This window comes from Danio rerio, chromosome 17 (assembly GCF_052040795.2).
Source record: "Danio rerio strain M-AB ecotype USA chromosome 17, GRCz13ab, whole genome shotgun sequence".
Lineage (NCBI taxonomy): Eukaryota > Metazoa > Chordata > Actinopteri > Cypriniformes > Danionidae > Danio > Danio rerio.
In genome coordinates this window covers 33,498,747-33,513,873 of record NC_141037.1, presented here as the reverse complement: position 1 = coordinate 33,513,873, position 15,127 = coordinate 33,498,747, and the positions used below count along the sequence as shown (strand labels likewise).

At 44.5% G+C, this 15,127-nt stretch overlaps 1 protein-coding gene across 1 annotated transcript in view; it reads right to left on the bottom strand.

Moving 5' to 3' along the window:
• LOC147839992 (uncharacterized) overlaps window positions 1-15,127 on the bottom strand; it is a 782,854-nt gene that overhangs the window by 27,663 nt on the left and 740,064 nt on the right. The gene's annotated exons all lie outside the window — the stretch shown is intronic.

Below are 15,127 nucleotides of genomic sequence, written 5' to 3'. Positions count from 1 at the left end.
ACATTATTAAAGGAACGGAGAGGACCAGACAAGAGAAGAGAGTGACTACCAACACACACACACACACACACAAAGTGATAACGTGCTTCACCTTAAAAAAATAAAAACATTCATTTACCTTATATCGCTGACCCTGACTTTATCACATAAAAAAAAATATTATATTTATTATTATTTTGTTACCAACGGGTACTTGGAGCTTTTGATCAAATTAATTTACCATTAGATTACATTACGTGCATTACATTACAATACTGCTAGCAACTGCATACATTTTACATTGTATAGAAACTTGAAACAAAACGAACATTTTTAAAGCTTTGTAAATGACATTTAAAATCGCTAAAGTAGCTTTCTCCCCACAGACTTCCTTTCATACTCAAGCGAATGCATCAGACTGGAAACGCCAGTTTGTGCGTTGAGTTTCGCAGTTGACTGCATTGCAAAGTTCAAGCTTGGTGAACTCTGACCTGTGAAATTACATCACCTGCGTGAGACCAACTGAGGATCAAAACATGACCTCTCTAGACAGAAATTTAAAACATACACAGATCGCTCGCTTCTTTAAATGTCTAATCATCTTGTTTAATCCCGCCCCTTTTCACAGTGCCATATGACAGAAATCCGCAAGCTCAAACTCTAGTGTGACCACAGCTTTAATGGTGGAACAGATGGAGCACCTGGTTAACACCTGGCTTTTGCACCTGTGATGATTAGACACTCAGTTGGACATTGTAATTCATTCATCCACCTCCAAAATGGTCATTTCCGGGTTAGCATTTGCTCAGTGAGGCTTTGCTCTGGAGGACTTTTTGGATGAGATTCACTTCTGCCAGCAAGGCAGGAGACCTTCTTTGCACTGCGCCAAGAGAGAGGACGATATCCAAGGAGCTGTGCTTTTTTTTCCCCCCTGCAGATTGGTGCCATATATTATTCATGCTTTATCTTCCAGGCTTAGACCTGCGCTCTGGGCCTTTAGACCGGTATGATCCTTCTATGAAGTTCAGCTCGAAACTTTAGGTCATTTCTTCTGTCAGTATTTGCGGGACCAATTCTAAAGCTCTAAATCAAACCGAAGTCTCCTGACCCCTGGCTTCTTGCACTTGCGGAGCACGGCGGCGTGAAATTGTACAGGCTTTAATGTCTACGGAGACTTTCAGAGGCTATTACGAGTTTGAAAGCAAAAACCAAGCTGTTAGTGGCTTACTGTAAATAAACACAGTTAGGGTCAGATGGGAGGACGAATGGCAGTATAAACATCAGTGTTATGTTCATCGCACTCTCTCATGACCTTAACCCGTCATATTTTTCCCCCTTCACTCTTTTCCTTTGTGGTGTTACAGTTTCAGGCCCATATTATCACATTTTCTTCCTGACACAACAGAGCAAGTCTCATATGTGAGAATTGAGTTATTAGAACGACTCTGTTTAACTGCTGCTCTGATTCAACACTTCAGTGCATTAGTCTATAGTGTCCTATTATGTCTCTCACATTCGCACTTTCATTCTCCCAGTGATTAACTCTCCTTACAAAGCAGCAGACACACGCAACTCTCTCTTTTTGGACATACACAAAGATGTCCTATGTTTGCTTTGCATATCAATCAAAATGTGATCTAATTTTCCAACTCGAAGGAAATATTGTGTTGCTCTGAGGTTGCTCTTCCTACGGCTTTCTCAGTAATGTTTCCTTTTAGAATCAATTTGACTGTGCTGTTCAATCAGAATGGGATATGCATTCTGCTGCATTTTCTATTATTTTTCTGTGCCTTACATGGATCACGGTATGATCACTGCACGTAGAGCATGTCGCAAAAAAAAAAAAAAAAATATGTGGCTCAGAAATGAAAATAAGTTCAACTGGTAAATTATGCGTGTCTAGACCTTCCTGTTCTTTCCATTATCCTGCCCTGCATTTCACATTTTTTTAAATGCATCTTGGTACTCAGTGACGTAATGTTCTGTTACATTCTGCTGTGTCTTGCATTTTAACACATAAGGATGTATTGTAGCATTAAACGTCTAAGACTCTTTGTTATTTGAAAAAGGACAGCACATAATAAAGGGACCTTGAGCTTTTGAGAAAATTGGATTTATATTTACACTGGCTTACTAACTATATAAAGCAGAGCTATGTAATGCAAAGGTGTGTTTTTATGAACTGGTAGATAAGATCTTCTAAAAAGTGGGGAAAATGGGTATTGAACACGTCACCATTTTTGTTTTGTTTTTTGTTTTGTTTTTTTTGTTGGTGTTTAACAAGACCATGCATAGTAGTATACAACATAGGAAAAAATTTAGATAGTCTTACTTTTTTATTTTCCCAATATTCTTTCAAAATAAATTAAATTTATGAATTATAAACTAACATATCCATTGCGAGAAATTTTTTTTTAATTAATTAAAAATTTAAAAAAATAAAAATTAAGAAACAAATCATAATTGAGCAAGTTTACAATAAAAAAGTAAAAAAAAATAAAGAAAGAAAGGTTTTAGTTGAGTCAATATGTACTCTTTCTAATTATTTACTGTGTAATAGATCCTGATATCAACTGAACAGGGTAAGCCTTTAATATAGTCTAAAACAGGATTCTTGTAAAAAGATCTTAGAGATCCTGTAAGTAAACGTTTTAACTTCCCAAGTGTTATGCAGCTAAAGATTTCTCAGATCCACATGCCATGTGATGGAGGGATTACCTGTTTGCATTAGATAAGAATGGCTCGTCTAGCTAAAAGAGTAGGAAAAGCAATAACCTGGCGAGATGCAGCAGTCAATCAACTCTCTCTGAATTACCAAAGAGCTGTCAAGGGGTTAGGGTCTAGATTTATGTTAATAGCTTTATTAAGTGTATCAAAAACACTGGGCCAGAAATTTGTCAATTGAGGGCAACTCCAGAACATATGAAGATGGTTAGCAGAAGACAGCTTACAGTGGTGACAGACATTACTTCTATCAAGATATTTATATTTTTTTTTTTTTGCTATATTGGCATTGGTTTAATGAGCTCTATCGAGCACCTTACATTGCATTAAATGTCACTTTTTTCTCAGAAACCATTTTTTTTAAGATGCTGTCAACTTGAAATTTTCTAAATAGAAATCCATATAGAAAACAATACTAATTAGTTTACAAATTTATGCATTTTTACCAAGGTATGCATGATAAAAAGAAATAACGCAGGGGGAAAGTATTGAACACATGAAGAAAGAAAAGCATGAAGCAGCTGAAATCTCTCAGAAGTTATTCAGCAACCCTCTGCCATTCGTCATTGTAAATTACATCTACATATCAGGATGATGACGATGAAACTAGAATGGACATTTCAGCAAGACAATGATCCAAAACACAGTCAAGGGAAGCTCTCAAATGCTTTCAGAGAAAGAAAATCAAGCTGTAGAATGGCCCAGACAATCACCTGGCTTGAATCCAATAGAAAATACAAAATAAAGATCAGATTTGATAGACAAGACCCATAGAACCATCAAGATCAAGAGTATGTGAAAAAAAAACACACTTGAGCAATTCATGTGACTTCATTCTTCATATGAGAGATCTCTTTAAGCTGCCATCAGAGCTTTTTATATAAAGTAATAAATATATTTCATTTCAGTATTTTCTCCTTGTGTTATTTTATTGTTATTACACAATAACAACAAATTTTTCTGATTATTCTTCTGTTTTGTTTTATTTTTATGTTTGTGTTGTTTGAGTTTTTACCAAAATTTGGTTCAATTCCATATCAACAGCTCTTTTAGAAATATCATTCCCAGGAAAAACAATGTATTCAATACTTATTTTCCCCTCTGTATGAATATTGTTGACATTACAGTAATGTCCATTGTGTTTTGTAGTTTACATAGAGACAAATTTTCAGTTATTTTCACTCTTGAACTTTTTTTCAAAAGTCAAAATTTTCATGAAATGACTGGTAGATGCCCTTATAAATAAAAAAGTAACAATACTCCCTATTTAGATATTTTAGTAATCTGTGTTTTCTATTTCTCACAGGAACTGTGTGTAAACAGCAAGAATAAAAAAGCCATAATACTCTCCATTTACCCTCACTGCTGTCTAAGACAAATAAATATATTGAGAGATCTGTTTGTTCTCTTTCTTATAGGCACAGGTTGGCTACCCTTTTAAATCCCCTAGCAAATCATAATAAGTTGTACTTTCCAGCTGTAAACTTTCTCTGCAATTGCTTCAATAAAGTCAATGACAGCAGATCCTAACATCGGTCTGTATCTCATTATAAAGCAGGTTACTCACATTTAGACTAATCACGGTATCCTGAAAAGATAATGCAGCATTCCCTAATGGTGTACAGTATATGAAGATCTGGACAGGTGTGCAGAGTAGGCATTTTTTACAAGGCGCTCTGCACACAATAACCTTATACTGTAATTTCCATTAAAGCTCCTCAACCTTCTGTTGTCACAGAAGTTCTACAGGCCTTGTTAAGTCCACTGCTGAGTCTGAGTGTCCTCATAAACATTTGAAGGGTTGGGGGCACGAACCCCGGCTGCTTACTTTTAGAGCCCGCTAAGCTCAAGTCCTCTATCATTTATTAATGAGCTCTTAGGAAACCTTGAATTTTTAAAGCAGTGCGGGATGGAGATTAAAATTTAGCCCAAACCAGTTGTCGACAAGTCCATCCGGCTTTTGCTGACTGGCTCATGTTCTCTCTCTCTCTCTCTCTCAATCTCTCGTTTTCTCTATCATTCTCGTTTTCTCTATCATTCTCTCTCCTCTCTTTGTAATTACTCCTAATGCAAAAGCTTAATTTATTAACGAAAGTGCTTTGAGCTGCTCGCTATATTAATGGCTCAACCTTTTCCTGCTGTGTGTGACACTGTGTTTATTTGTGCTCTTCCAACTCAATCCCTTTTTTATGCTGTTTTTTTGTTTGACCACAGCAATGCAGGTAAAATCCCCCCACATTCCAAAGTTGTGCTATAGGTAAATTAAATAAACTAAATTGGCCTTAGTGTATGTGTGTGAATGAGTGTGTATGGAATTTTTTCCTAGTATTGGATTGCAGCTGGAAGGGCATCTGCTGTGTAAAACAAATTGTGGGGAAATAGTTTTTTTTTATTATTACTTTTATGTATTTATTTTTTATTAATCAATCTTTTTCTTTTGTATGATACCATATATTACCCAATCATATTTCTTCTTTCGTACTGTTTTTATACCTCTTAGAAGGAACTGCTGACAAGAGGAAAATAGCAGAATAAGAATAAATATAGTGTGGGGGACTTGCTCCAGATTTGACTTCTGTCTAATAAGAAGTCTAAACATGTAACAAGAAGCTTAATGCTTGTAGAAGTTGTAAGAAGTCATTTGACTGTTCAGTTCTGGTATGCAGGGAAGGGTTGCATAAAGAGGAAGTATGTTTGGGTACAGGAGCCAAAGGACTGCAGAATGACTAAGTGACGTTAAACCAAAACTCCACCTGTTAATATCAGTTGTGTATATATGCTGCAGTCAGGGAAATGTAAGTTTATCGCAAACCTCCTGAATGTAATTCTTGTTTTGCTTTGGGGTAACATAACCCTGAGCTCTGTCTTCGAATTCTGATTCATTTGTATCTAATAAATGACTAATCGTCACCTAAGAATTATAAGGTTCTATCTGACATTTTTGTCAAAATTGAGTTATTGACATATTCTTATTACATGACAACTTATTTACATTATGGGATGTGTTTTATAAATTGTTTATAATTTGAGACTTTTTATTTAAAAAAACAAATGTTACACACATAATGTTTGCTATTTAATGCAAAAGCATTGAAGCTCAATATCTCAAAATCCTTCAGAACGCAGATAGAACCTTATAATTACAAGGTGACTTCATATTTTTGACATTGAAGAAAACCCTCTACTGACCTTTTTTTTATTGAACGCATGGAATTAGCTTGATATTCCAACAATATGCTGGATAAGTTGGAGGTTCATTCCACTGTGGCGACCCTCTGATGAATAAAAAGATTAAGCCAAAGAAAATTAAATAAATGTTCATTTCATTTCATTTAATTTACATTTCATTTCATTTCATTTTCATTGTAAGGACTTTTTCCCTTTTTTTTTTCCAAATCTACATAATCGGCTTTTATGGTGTAACTGTTCGATTGCTGAGACAAATTATTTGAATATTATCTAAAAATATATTTTTTAGTTCTAATTATGTCGCTAAAACAGAACAAAAATCTGATTAATCTTGTTACGTTGTGACGAGTCTGTTTTTCCTGCTTAAGTCGGTCAAAGGCTATTTCTCAATATGCGTTCTTCAGTGTTCTTGTGTCTTTATTAGATTTATTAGAATTTTAGAATTGTATTGTGTATTAGTGTAAATTGATATGCTTATTGTAGAAAGTTCCCCTTCGGTTGGGGAACTTCAGTGCCATGAATGGGAGGATTCGGATCAGAAGCCGCTTATCTGGAGAGTATTGAACGGGCCAATGAATGAAATTAATTGGCAGCGTAAGCTTGCGCAGGTGTGCGACATCTGCAATTATCTCAGCATATAAGCACACCTGAAGCCAGCAGACGCCATCCTTTTCGCTTCAGATCCTTTCTGAGTGAGTCGATGAGGGTTCCTCTTGCTGATCAGCACTTCAGAGCGAACGAGTGTGTCTCCCGGTCCAGAGTGGGTCTTCGCGGTGGCAGACGGTCGAGCTGGGTTACTCCCTTGCCTGCGGTTCTTTGGGTCCGGTCCTCCAGAGCGGTGCGTATAGTTGCAACTTTCCTAAAAGAGCAACACAGTCGTGCAGCACGTCCTTTTCAGGATGGCGCTCCGACTGTGCGTTTCTGGATGCGGGGGTTTCCTGTCTCCGGATGATGGACACGATCACTGCATTGCATGTTTGGGGGTCCAGCATGTTAATGCGGTGCTCGCGGGCGGTTCATGTCGTCATTGCGATGCCATGACCGTTGCACAGCTAAGATCGCGGCTAACTTTCGCAAGAGAGCGAGCCACCCCAGTTGCCTCCTGTTCTAAAAAAGCAGCGGGCGCTCGGGCAGATCTGAGGGTTTCAGCGGGAGCTAATCCGCCGCCCACGGGCTCGCGGACCTCTCGCTCCTCACGGCGCTCCATCCAAGCTTCGGGTGGTGAGAGTGATCCGTCTAACCAGATGGTAGCTCTCACACTCGCTGACACCGGAGATCAGATGTCCTCCGCGGCATCGGAGGGTGGGCTTTCACTGTCCGACGAAGATCCGGACCCGCTCGCCCCCTCCGGGCAGGTGAGCGCTGTCAAATCGGATCCTGAAGCGGACATGTTAGCCGTGCTTTCCCGGGCTGCTTCGGCCGTGGGGTTGGAGATGGTTTATCCCCCAGCTCCGCGGCCGGACCGACTAGATGGGTGCTACGTAGAGGACCAGAAGGCGAAGCCTTCGAAGCCTCTCGTCCCCTTCTTCCCGGAAGTGCACAGTAGGCTCACGCAGTCCTGGAGGGCACCTTTCTCTGCCCGTGCTGCGAGTGCCTCCGCCCTCACCGCCCTTGACGGCGGAGCTGCCAGGGGGTATGAGGCGATCCCGTCAGTGGAGCGCGCTATCGCGGTCAATCTTTGTCCGCGCGGCGCCTCTACGTGGCGGGGTTTGCCCCGCCTCCCGTCCAAAGCCTGTAGGTTGTCTTCCTCCCGCGACCGACTATGCTCTTCGGACTACTAAGTCCGCCGCGTGTGCGCTGGTGAGGACGATGTCCACACTTGTGGTTCAGGAACGCCACCTCTGGCTAAACCTGGCCGATATGCGCGACGTTGACAAAGTTCGCTTTCTTGACTCGCCCATATCCCAGGCTGGCCTGTTCGGCGACACCGTCGGTGAATTCACCCAGGAATTCAAGGCGGTGAAAGAGCAGTCGGATGCGATGGGCAATGTCATCTATCGGCGTGGCCGTAAGCCCGCTCCGCCCGCCGAGCCATCCACCTCCGCTGTTCCTCGCCGAGGGCGCCCGCCAACGAGTGCTGCCCCGCCCCCGCCTGCGCCTCCGGCCAAGCGGGCGCGGCGTTCACCTCGAAAGCAGGCAGCCCCTCCTGCCCAGGGCGCCGTTAAGTCCGGTAAACGGACCGCGAAGCGTCCCTGAGACAGGCCATCCGGAGAAGAGGAAACTTGCTCTTTCCCCGCTGGAGGGCGGGGCCCCGATAACAACGGTACTTTTCAGTGCCACCAAAACATCAGTAAAAGAGCACTTTTTCCCTTCCCCGGATGTGACTGCACGAGTTCTGCCAGTCCGGGACGCGCTGCCTTCCGGCTCGCAGACTCTACGTGCTTCGCCAGTGGCTCACGAGCGCTGGGGGGACGGTCTCCCTTCCCTCAGCCCTCCAGCCCCCTCTCCGGAGTCAGGGTGCGGAGCCAGAGCGAATCGCTCTCCTCCAGCTTTTCCGCGGGACCCTCGTGCTTCCCGGATCAGCACACCCACTCCGCGCTGCCCCACCGCTGGTACGTCAGCGATTGTAGCGATGACTCCATTAGCGAGGGCTCTGCCTGCCTGGTTAGCGCGGGCCAGCCCCTCGCGGTGGCTCATACGCACAATCAGACTCGGTTACGCGATTCAGTTCGCGAAACGGCCCCCCAAGTTTACGGGCGTGTATTTCTCCAGGGTCAACCCCCTGTCCGCCCCTGTCTTGCGAGAGGAGATTGCTGCCCTCCTGGCGAAGGGTGCAATCGAGCCGGTTCCTCCAGCCGAGATGGAGAGTGGGTTTTACAGCCCATACTTCATCGTACCCAAAAAGAGCGGTGGGTCACGGCCAATCCTAGATCTGCGCGTTTTGAACCGCTGTCTGCACAAGCTGCCGTTCAGAATGCTCACGCAGAGGCGCATTCTCCAATGCGTTCGTCCTCGGGATTGGTTTGCAGCCATAGACCTGAAGGACGCGTATTTCCATGTCTCCATTCTTCCACGCCACCGCCAATTTCTGCGGTTTGCGTTCGAGGGTCGAGCGTGGCAGTACAAGGTCCTCCCCTTCGGGCTCTCTCTGTCTCCGCGGGTCTTCACCAAACTCGCATAGGTTGCCCTAGCGCCCCTTCGGCTCGCGGGCATTCGCATGCTCGGTTATCTCGACGACTGGCTGATTTTAGCCCACTCGCGGGAGCAATTGATTATGCACAGGGACGAGGTGCTTCGGCATGTCCGCCTACTGGGGCTTCAGGTCAACCGAGAAAAGAGCAAACTCGCCCCCGTGCAGAGGATTTCTTTTCTCGGGATGGAGCTGGACTCGATCACCATGGTAGCGCACCTCTCCGAGGAACGCGCTCGCCTGTTGCTGAACTGTCTGAGGGAGCTCGACAGCAAACTAGTGGTCCCACTGAAGTTCTTTCAGAGGCTCCTGGGGCATATGGCATCCGCAGCCGCCGTCACGCTGCTCGGGTTGCTCCATATGAGACCACTTCAGCACTGGCTTCACGATCGGGTCCCCAGACGCGCATGGCACGCGGGCACACACCGGGTCTCGGTTACTGCGCTGTGTCGCCGCGCCCTCAGCCCTTGGAACGACCCCTCGTTCCTACAGGCCGGTGTGCCTCTAGGACAGGCGTCCAGCCATGTTGTTGTTTCAACAGACGCTTCCAACACGGGTTGGGGGGCCGTGTGTCGCGGGCATGCGGCTGCGGGCCTCTGGAAGGGTGCCCAGCTGCATTGGCATATCAATCGCCTAGAGCTGTTGGCAGTGTTCCTCGCTCTCCACCGCTTTTTACCGGTGCTGGAGCGGCAACACGTGCTGGTCAGGACGGACAGTACGGCGGCGGCGGCGTATATCAACCGCATGGGGGGTATGCGCTCTCGCCGCATGTCTCAGCTCGCCCGCCGTCTGCTCCTCTGGAGTCACCCGCGGCTGAAATCGCTGCGCGCCATTCACGTCCCAGGCACGCTCAATCGTGCAGCCGATGCGCTCTCACGACAGCTGTTACGCCCTGGAGAATGGAGACTCCACCCCGAGTCTGTTCAGCTGATATGGGCGCGATTCGGGGAGGCCCAGATCGATCTGTTTGCTTCCCCCGAGAACGCTCACTGCCAGTTGTTTTTTTTCCCTGACCGAGGGCTCTCTCGGCACGGATGCACTGGCCCACAGCTGGCCTCGGGGCATGCGCAAGTATGCGTTTCCCCCAGTGAGCCTGCTCGCGCAGTTTCTGTGCAAGGTCAGGGAGGACGAGGAACAGGTTCTGCTAGTTGCGCCCCTTTGGCCCAACCGGACCTGGATATCAGAGCTCTCACTCCTCGCGACGGCCCTCCCCTGGCGGATCCCTTTGAGAGAGGACCTACTCTCTCAGGGACAGGGCACCATCTGGCACCCTCGCCCCGATCTTTGGAACCTCCACGTGTGGTCCCTAGACGCGAGGAAGACTTAGGTAACCTACCGACTGCGGTGGTTAATACCATCACTCAGGCTAGAGCCCCCTCCACGAGGCGCGCCTTCTGTCCCTGAAGACAGCTCTGCTGGTTGCGTTGGCCTCCATCAAGAGGGTCGGGGACCTGGAGGCATTTTTGGTCAGTGACTCGTGCCTGGAATTCGGGCCGGATTACTCTCACGTTATCCTGAGACCCCGCCCCGGTTATGTGCCCAAGGTTCCTACCACCCCCTTTAGAGATCAGGTAGTGAACCTGCAAGCGCTGCCCCCGGAGGAGGCAGACCCAGCCCTTTCTTTACTTTGTCCAGTTCGCGCTCTGCGCATTTATGTTGACCGTACTCAGAATTTTAGATCATCTGAGCAGCTCTTTGTCTGTTATGGCGGTCGGCAGCAGGGAAGTGCCGTATCGAAACAAAGATTATCCCACTGGATTGTGGATGCCATTTCACTCGCTTATTCGAGTCGAGGTCAGCCGTGTCCCCCGGGAGTACGTGCACACTCCACTCGGAGCGTTGCATCCTCTTGGGCGCGTGCACGCGGCGCCTCTCTAACAGACATCTGTAGAGCTGCGGGCTGGGCGACACCCAACACATTTGCAAGGTTTTACAATCTGCGAGTGGAGCCGGTTTCCTCAAGGGTATTAGGTAACCCTTTGGTGATTGAGGAGACAACTCGGTAGGGTGTTGAAACACGCTTGCTGCGCCATTCTCCCTAACACGGAGGTACGTGCGCCTTTTTTATCTGTCAGTAAAGTTCCCCGTCAGGTGAGCCCTGCAGATTCCTCCGTGGCCCCCAGCACTGACTCAGCGGAGGAGTCACTTGCTGGCCCACTATGTTGTAGGTCTGCCCGCTGGTCAGCCCGCGTTTTGGGTATAGGTGCCTGCTATGCGTGATCCCCACTAGGCGATCCCATATGCTTATTCCGCCACGGTTAAGTCCCCCCCCTGGGCGGACCCGTGTCTTCCCTCTCCGCTAACCACTCTTTGCTATGCGTACTCCCCCTTTTTAGGGCTAGTCCATAGGTAAATTCTGCCATCTCCCCCCCCCTTGGGTAACGGATGGCCTCCGCAGCGTCCTCCCTATCGGGATTGCACGCTTCCCAACGTACTGTCGTATTTCCTAGAATTATCTAGATGCTCACGATTTCCCAAAAAATATATCTAAATCCGTAAAACTTCTGTTGAAGTAGGATAAATTAGGGCCAGGGACACGTTGGAGGACCGCGCCCCCCATGATGTGGGTGCGTCACGCTTGCTTGACTATCTCCTCATCGGGGGTGTTGGTAAGGTGCAGTCATTATGGCGCTTTCCATATTCTCCCATTCATGGCACTGAAGTTCCCCAACCGAAGGGGAACGTTCGAGGTTACAGAAGTAACCCTTCGTTCCCCGAGGAGGGGAACGGAAGTGCCATATTCCGTCGCCATAATGACTGTCCCTTAGCTGTTTGAAAGTCTCTTCAGCTTAAAAGGATGGCGTCTGCTGGCTTCAGGTGTGCTTATATGCTGAGATAATTGCAGATGTCGCACACCTGCGCAAGCTTACGCTGCCAATTAATTTCATTCATTGGCCCGTTCAATACTCTCCAGATAAGCGGCTTCTGATCCGAATCCTCCCATTCATGGCACTTCCGTTCCCCTCCTCGGGGAACGAAGGGTTACTTCTGTAACCTCGAACGTTACTTATGGTTGGTACAATGTGCGTTTGGGTTTTATCAAAAGCCACAGCCATGCCACCCTGCAGCCTAAGACCGGTTACTCACTGAAGCTAAGCAGGGTTCACATGGGAAAACTATAGGTTGCTTTTGGAAGTGGGGTTAGTGAGGCCAGCAGGAGGCACTCAATCTGAGTCCTAATGCCCCAGTACAGTAAAGTAGAGACTATACGGTCAGTGATCACTGTCTTTCGGACTAAATGTTAAACTGAGATCCTGACTGTGGTCATTAAAATCCCATGGCACTTCACATAAAGCCAATCATCCCCATCCACTGAATTGTCTCTATCACTGTCTCTCCACTACACCAATAGCTGGTGTGTGGTGAGCACACTGGCGCCGTTGTCCTGTGGCTGTCGTTGCATCATGCAAGTGGATGCTGCACACTGGTGGTGGTGTGGAGAGACCCTCTCTCATGATTGTCAAGCGCTTTGGATGTTTGGCCATACACTTCTTTGCGCTATGTAAATACACATTACATTACAAAATAAAGCATTGTCAGATATTAAATAGTGTATACTAATTCTCTAACTAAAGACATTAAGTGAGTTGTTACCACAATCATTTGTTAATACGGAAAATGTTTAAAAGGTAAAACATTTATTTAAATGTTTGTTTAAACTATTTTTTTAAGATCCTAATTAGCTTGAAAAGCCCTGGTTTATTTCACAATGAAATATTGTCATTCTGTGGTTTACAGTTATTCGGCAGACTACAGTTATTAATTTGAGGTCATGGGAGCAAAGCAGGGAAAGGTTTCACCGCTAAATCTTTCTTCATAAAGGCCAGTGGCAAAATATGGATTTTGTCAGACACGCGAGGCGCTCAAAGCATGAGCAGCTATTGGGAAGATTACAGCTGGCCCATATGCTGTATAAGATTTATCCCCAGCACAAACCTCTTTGAAATGAGATCCTGTTATCAGTTCACTGGTAAAATAGTTCTCTGCCCCATCACAATCCACAGCCTTAGTGTTATAGTTTTTGTGAGGATGGGTGAAGAAAATAAAAATTTTAGGAAGTGTCTGTTTGCCTTAATTTAATAATAAAGAACATTCATTCCAAGACTATGAAAGTAACTGGACCTAATTTTTAAGTTGCATGTTTCTGTTTTAAAACATCAGTCACAGTATAGTTTTGGGACAAATTCACACTATAAATACTAACTACAGCTTTTGCCTCAAACATCCAGCTTGTTGCATTTTAATAGGTAAAACTGTTAAATTAAGGTATGTGATGGGATTATGGAATCTAAATTTGGTAATGGGGGATAAGGCTTTAATCAGTACTAATAAATAGCCAATATTCTAATAATATTCTGCTGGTTAATAGTTAATATTGAAAGCTGTTTCCCAAACAAAATTGTTATCAAAACGCTTCTTAGCAAGACTCCTTTACAAATCTGTTCAGAAAGATTTCATGGGCAGAAAGCATCATTTTGGTCACACAACATCCATGCGCTAACTGTTATCAAAATTCAAATGAGGCTGTTTGATCATAAAATAAGTCTGGAGAGATTCATTTGCGGCCGCATCCCTCCAATGGGTCAGTAGAATTGCATTTGCTCTGTTTACGTTAGTTATGTTTGCAGAAAGAGTTAGAGGAAATATTTCAAGCCCTTGAGTCAAAGTGACTGACGGTCTCTTGGCAGCAGGTGTTCAGCTGGAGGCCGTCCAATCACAGAGCTCGCCTGTGGAGTGTGCGCCAAAGCTGAAGCCAATCAATTTTAGAGAGAAACGTTGCAACCATCTCATCCTCCAGCTGAGTCCTGTTCAAAGCACTATTCAATCATCTTCATGAATTGAGTATCACCACCGCAATCCACTTTGCAAGAATCCCAAAGCAGCCCGCGCTCCTTTGGTCTTACTCGAAGGTACGGCATTGGGAACAGGACAGCCGAGGCACAATATTTCACATTGGTTTCTTTATTGTAAATGCACTGTGAGTAGAAATTGTATCAAATGTAATATTGCACAATATAAATCAATTGCACTTTCTCAAGGTATAATAATGCATCTGTGTTATGCTACAGGAATATGTTATGCAGGTACTGTGCTCCAATTAAACAAGAAGATGTTGTGACTGAAGATGTTTGTTTGTTTTTTTCTTAACTTATCGTTACTTTCAAATACATAACCTACAGTTATGAAAACAACCTGCAATTATGAAGGATCTTGGGCTACAGCTACTGTAAATACAGTGTTTGGCATGGTAATGACAAGACATTAGACTCGTGAATTAATCTCCATTCAGACTCATTGGAAAAATGGGCCTCCAACATTTTTGCAAAACACAGACAATATACCTATACACAATGTACATTTGGCAGAAATTAATATGAGAATCCTTTTTTTTCTTTTCACGCTAATAATGATTACAGAGCAAAATATTAATTAATATAGTCTTAACTTATAACTTCTGCACAGTTCCTTTCACAATACCATGTTATCACCTAATTATACTTTAGCGTATAGTACATTTTATTATTTCTATAAAGGGTTTGAAATTAACTTGTTAACTCACCTGGCAATTTGGCTACAAAATGTTTTGTTAAAGATAAGTCAAGACTTCAAGTTAAAACAAAATTATCCTAAATGACTTTAATATTGAAGTCATAGCTTAGATGTTATGTTCATTATATGTTCATTTTCCTTTGGCTTAGTTTCTATTTCAGAGTTTGCTACAGCGGAATGGACCGCCAACTATTCCAGCCAACCCAGGCTCATTCTGAAAACATACCACTAAATACATTCATGAACATTGCAAAATTCGTGTCAGGAGTTTTTGTTTTGTGAACCAGAGGCCACTGCTTTTTGAGATCTCAAATTTTTCTCGCGCCTGCTGTTCTCACTTACATTCACCAGAGGCAGCTGTAGACTGACTGACTGACTCACTGAATAACCGATCAACTGACCTACGCTCCTCTTTCCCTAAACCCAACCAACAGTGTTATCAATAGCACCGATTGACCAGCCCACCCATTTCTCTAAACCCAACTCGCAGTTTTAAAAATTAATCCAACTAAAAGAAAAGCCCTCGCCTGATTTTTACTACATTTTCAGATATTA